This window comes from Mytilus californianus, unplaced genomic scaffold (genome assembly GCF_021869535.1).
Source record: "Mytilus californianus isolate M0D057914Y unplaced genomic scaffold, xbMytCali1.0.p SCAF_40, whole genome shotgun sequence".
In the NCBI taxonomy this organism is placed as follows: Eukaryota; Metazoa; Mollusca; class Bivalvia; order Mytilida; family Mytilidae; genus Mytilus; species Mytilus californianus.
This window is the reverse complement of record NW_026262691.1, coordinates 62168-68167: the sequence shown is the minus strand read 5'-3', so window position 1 is coordinate 68167 and position 6000 is coordinate 62168. Positions and strand designations below refer to the sequence as shown.

Genomic DNA, 6000 nt, shown 5'->3' with positions numbered 1-6000 from the left:
CAGCAGAGGTCGAACCCTGAACAGTTGGGGCAAGTATGGACACAACATTCAAGCTTGACACAGCACTGAATTTGGATTGTGATTAAATATTTGACACAGCATAGGTTTCTGACACAGAATGAATGTGGTCTAAGAACTTAAAAATTTTAATTTACCTATTCAAACCATATCATTATTATTTGCTTTTATATATAAATCAGAAAAAAATCAATTTAAAATGGAAAATTTAAAAAAAAAAAAAATCCCTCCACTAAATTTTTTGAACCCCCTTATGATTCATTACCCCCAAACTCAATCCCAGCCTTCCCTTTGTGGTATGGTACCTTGCAGTACAATTTCAGAGAGATCCATACACTTGAACACAAGTTATTATGTCTGGAAACTAGAAAAATGCTTGTTTTTAGGCCACTTTTTGTCCCCAAATTCCTAAACGTATTGGGCAATTACCCCCAAACTCAAACCCAGCTTTCCTTTTGTGATATGGAACCTTGTAGTACAATTTCATAAAGATCCATACACTTACACACAAGTTATTGTCCTGAAACTAGAAAAATGCTTGTTTTTTGCCCCTTTTTTGCCCCTAATTCCTAAAATTTTGAGGCAATTACCCCCAAACTCAATCCCAGCCTTCCCTTTGTGGTATGGTACCTTGCAGTACAATTTCAGAGAGATCCATACACTTGAACACAAGTTATTGTCCGGAAACTAGAAAAATGCTTGTTTTTAGGCCCTTTTTTGGCCCCAAATTCCTAAACGTTTAGGGCAATTACCCCCAAACTCAAACCCAGCTTCCCTTTTGTGATATGGAACCTTGTAGTACAATTTCATAAAGATCCATACACTAACACACAAGTTATTGTCCTGAAACTAGAAAAATGCTTGTTTTTTGCCCCTTTTTGGCCCCTAATTCCAAAATTTCGAGGCAATTACCCCCAAAATCAATCCCAGCCTTCCCTTTGTGGTATGGTACCTTGCAGTACAATTTCAGAGAGATCCATACACTTGAACACAAGTTATTGTCTGGAAACTAGAAAAATGCTATTTTTGGCCCCTTTTTGGCCCCTTATTCCTAAATTTTTAGGCAATTACCCCCAAACTCAATTCCAGCTTTCCCTTTGTGATATGGAACCTTGTAGTACAATTTCATAAAGATCCATACACTTACACACAAGTTATTGTCCTGAAACTAGAAAAATGCTTGTTTTTTGCCCCTAATTCCTAACATTTTGAGGCAATTACCCCCAAACTCAATCCCAGCCTTCCCTTTGTGGTAAGGTACCTTGCAGTGCAATTTCAGAGAGATCCATACACTTGAACACAAGTTATTGTCTGGAAACTAGAAAAATGCTTGTTTTAATGCCCCTTTTTGGCCCCAAATTCCTAAACAGTTAGGGCAATTACCCCAAAACTCAAACCCACCTTTCCTTTTGTGATATGGAACCTTGTAGTACAATTTCATAAAGATCCATACACTTACACACAAGTTATTGTTCTGAAACTAGAAAAATGCTTGTTTTTTGCCACTTTTTGGCCCCTAATTCCTAAAATTTTGAGGCAATTACCCCCAAACTCAATCCCAGCCTTCCCTTTGTGGTATGGTACCTTGCAGTACAATTTCAGAGAGATCCATACACTTGAACACAAGTTATTGTCCGGAAACTAGAAAAATGCTTGTTTTTAGGCCCTTTTTTGGCCCCAAATTCCTAAACGTTTAGGGCAATTACCCCCAAACTCAAACCCAGCTTCCCTTTTGTGATATGGAACCTTGTAGTACAATTTCATAAAGATCCATACACTAACACACAAGTTATTGTCCTGAAACTAGAAAAATGCTTGTTTTTTGCCCCTTTTTGGCCCCTAATTCCAAAAATTTTGAGGCAATTACCCCCATAATCAATCCCAGCCTTCCCTTTGTGGTATGGTACCTTGCAGTACAATTTCAGAGAGATCCATACACTTGAACACAAGTTATTGTCTGGAAACTAGAAAAATGCTATTTTTGGCCCCTTTTTGGCCCCTTATTCCTAAATTTTTAGGCAATTACCCCCAAACTCAATTCCAGCTCTCCCTTTGTGATATGGAACCTTGTAGTACAATTTCATAAAGATCCATACACTTACACACAAGTTATTGTCCTGAAACTAGAAAAATGCTTGTTTTTTTGCCCCTAATTCCTAACATTTTGAGGCAATTACCCCCAAACTCAATCCCAGCCTTCCCTTTGTGGTAAGGTACCTTGCAGTGCAATTTCAGAGAGATCCATACACTTGAACACAAGTTATTGTCTGGAAACTAGAAAAATGCTTGTTTTAATGCCCCTTTTTGGCCCCAAATTCCTAAACAGTTAGGGCAATTACCCCAAAACTCAAACCCACCTTTCCTTTTGTGATATGGAACCTTGTAGTACAATTTCATAAAGATCCATACACTTACACACAAGTTATTGTTCTGAAACTAGAAAAATGCTTGTTTTTTGCCACTTTTTGGCCCCTAATTCCTAAAATTTTGAGGCAATTACCCCCAAACTCAATCCCAGCCTTCCCTTTGTGGTATGGTACCTTGCAGTACAATTTCAGAGAGATCCATACACTTGAACACAAGTTATTGTCCGGAAACTAGAAAAATGCTTGTTTTTAGGCCCTTTTTTGGCCCCAAATTCCTAAACGTTTAGGGCAATTACCCCCAAACTCAAACCCAGCTTCCCTTTTGTGATATGGAACCTTGTAGTACAATTTCATAAAGATCCATACACTAACACACAAGTTATTGTCCTGAAACTAGAAAAATGCTTGTTTTTTGCCCCTTTTTGGCCCCTAATTCCAAAAATTTTGAGGCAATTACCCCCATAATCAATCCCAGCCTTCCCTTTGTGGTATGGTACCTTGCAGTACAATTTCAGAGAGATCCATACACTTGAACACAAGTTATTGTCTGGAAACTAGAAAAATGCTATTTTTGGCCCCTTTTTGGCCCCTTATTCCTAAATTTTTAGGCAATTACCCCCAAACTCAATTCCAGCTCTCCCTTTGTGATATGGAACCTTGTAGTACAATTTCATAAAGATCCATACACTTACACACAAGTTATTGTCCTGAAACTAGAAAAATGCTTGTTTTTTGCCCCTAATTCCTAACATTTTGAGGCAATTACCCCCAAACTCAATCCCAGCCTTCCCTTTGTGGTATGGTACCTTGCAGTGCAATTTCAGAGAGATCCATACACTTGAACACAAGTTATTGTCTGGAAACTAGAAAAATGCTTGTTTTAATGCCCCTTTTTGGCCCCAAATTCCTAAACAGTTAGGGCAATTACCCCAAAACTCAAACCCACCTTTCCTTTTGTGATATGGAACCTTGTAGTACAATTTCATAAAGATCCATACACTTACACACAAGTTATTGTTCTGAAACAAGAAAAATGCTTGTTTTTTGCCCCTTTTTGGCCCCTAATTCCTAAAACTTTGAGGCAATTACCCCCAAACTCAATCCCAGCCTTCCTTTTGTGGTATGGTACCTTGCAGTACAATTTCAGAGAGATCCATACACTTGAACACAAGTTATTGTCCGGAAACTAGAAAAATGCTTGTTTTTAGGCCCTTTTTTGGCCCCAAATTCCTAAACGTTTAGGGCAATTACCCCCAAACTCAAACCCAGCTTCCCTTTTGTGATATGGAACCTTGTAGTACAATTTCATAAAGATCCATACACTAACACACAAGTTATTGTCCTGAAACTAGAAAAATGCTTGTTTTTTGCCCCTTTTTGGCCCCTAATTCCAAAAATTTTGAGGCAATTACCCCCAAAATCAATCCCAGCCTTCCCTTTGTGGTATGGTACCTTGCAGTACAATTTCAGAGAGATCCATACACTTGAACACAAGTTATTATCTGGAAACTAGAAAAATGCTATTTTTGGCCCCTTTTTGGCCCCTTATTCCTAAATTTTTAGGCAATTACCCCCAAACTCAATTCCAGCTCTCCCTTTGTGATATGGAACCTTGTAGTACAATTTCATAAAGATCCATACACTTACACACAAGTTATTGTCCTGAAACTAGAAAAATGCTTGTTTTTTGCCCCTAATTCCTAACATTTTGAGGCAATTACCCCCAAACTCAATCCCAGCCTTCCCTTTGTGGTATGGTACCTTGCAGTGCAATTTCAGAGAGATCCATACACTTGAACACAAGTTATTGTCTGGAAACTAGAAAAATGCTTGTTTTAAGGCCCCTTTTTGGCCCGAAATTCCTAAACAGTTAGGGCAATTACCCCAAAACTCAAACCCACCTTTCCTTTTGTGATATGGAACCTTGTAGTACAATTTCATAAAGATCCATACACTTGAACACAAGTTATTGTCTGGAAACTAGAAAAATACTATTTTTGGCCCCTTTTTGGCCCCTTATTCCTAAATTTTTAGGCAATTACCCCCAAACTCAATTCCAGCTCTCCCTTTGTGGTATGGTACCTTGCAGTACAATTTCAGAGAGATCCATACACTTGAACACAAGTAATTGTCCGGAAACTAGAAAAATGCTTGTTTTTAGGCCCTTTTTTGGCCCCAAATTCCTAAACGTTTAGGGCAATTACCCCCAAACTCAAACCCAGCTTCCCTTTTGTGATATGGAACCTTGTAGTACAATTTCATAAAGATCCATACACTTACACACAAGTTATTGTCCTGAAACTAGAAAAATGCTTGTTTTTTGCCCCTTTTTGGCCCCTAATTCCAAAATTTTGAGGCAATTACCCCCAAAATCAATCCCAGCCTTCCCTTTGTGGTATGGTACCTTGCAGTACAATTTCAGAGAGATCCATACACTTGAACACAAGTTATTGTCTGGAAACTAGAAAAATGCTATTTTTGGCCCCTTTTTGGCCCCTTATTCCTAAATTTTTAGGCAATTACCCCCAAACTCAATTCCAGCTCTCCCTCTGTGATATGGAATCTTGTAGTACAATTTCATAAAGATCCATACACTTACACACAAGTTATTGTCCTGAAACTAGAAAAATGCTTGTTTTTTGCCCCTAATTCCTAACATTTTGAGGCAATTACCTCCAAACTCAATCCCAGCCTTCCCTTTGTGGTATGGTACCTTGCAGTGCAATTTCAGAGAGATCCATACACTTGAACACAAGTTATTGTCTGGAAACTAGAAAAATGCTTGTTTTAAGGCCCCTTTTTGGCCCGAAATTCCTAAACAGTTAGGGCAATTACCCCAAAACTCAAACCCACCTTTCCTTTTGTGATATGGAACCTTGTAGTACAATTTCATAAAGATCCATACACTTACACACAAGTTATTGTCCTGAAACTAGAAAAATGCTTGTTTTTTGCCCCTTTTTGGCCCCTAATTCCTAAAATTTTGAGGCAATTTCCCCCAAAATCAATCCTAGCCTTCCCTTTGAGGTATGGTACCTTGCAGTACAATTTCAGAGAGATCCATACACTTGAACACAAGTTATTGTCATGAAACTAGAAAAATGCTTTTTTTGGCCCCTTTTTGGCCCCTTATTCCTAAACGTTTTGAGCAATTACCCCCAAACTCAATTCCAGCTTTCCCTTTGTGATATGGAACCTTTTAGTTCAATTTCAGAAAAATCCATATACTTACACACAAGTTATTATCATGAAACTAGAAAAATGCTTGTTTTTTGCCCCTTTTTTTGGCCCCTAATTCCTAAAATTTGCGGCAATTACCCCCAAAATCAATCCCAGCATTCCCTTTGTGATATGGAACCTTGTGGTACAATGTCAGAGAGATCCATACACTAACACACAAGTTATGTCTGAAAGTTATAAAAATGCTTATTTTTGGCCCCTTTTTGGCCCCTTATTCCTTAACTGTTGGTACCATAACCCCCAAAATCAATCCCAACCTTCCTTCTGTGGTATTGAACCTTATGGTAAAACTTCATGGAGATCCATTCACTTAAACTAAAATTAGAGTGCGAAAACAAATGTGTCTTCGGACGACGACGACGACGACGACGACGAC

The 6000-nt window shown here is 38.4% G+C and overlaps 1 long non-coding RNA gene across 7 annotated transcripts in view; it reads right to left on the bottom strand.

Annotated features, from left to right (window-relative positions):
• Positions 1 to 385: 385 nt before the first annotated feature.
• The window catches only part of LOC127699776 (uncharacterized), a 31660-nt gene continuing 26045 nt past the window's right edge, over positions 386 to 6000 (bottom strand). For 4 of the 7 annotated variants that reach the window (XR_007981198.1, XR_007981199.1, XR_007981197.1 and 1 more), the window contains 2 exons: positions 5238 to 5580; positions 1771 to 2698 (listed from right to left, as the gene is read on the bottom strand). This is a non-coding gene — a long non-coding RNA (uncharacterized LOC127699776). The other 3 variants (XR_007981200.1, XR_007981196.1, XR_007981195.1) reach the window with 3 other exon arrangements.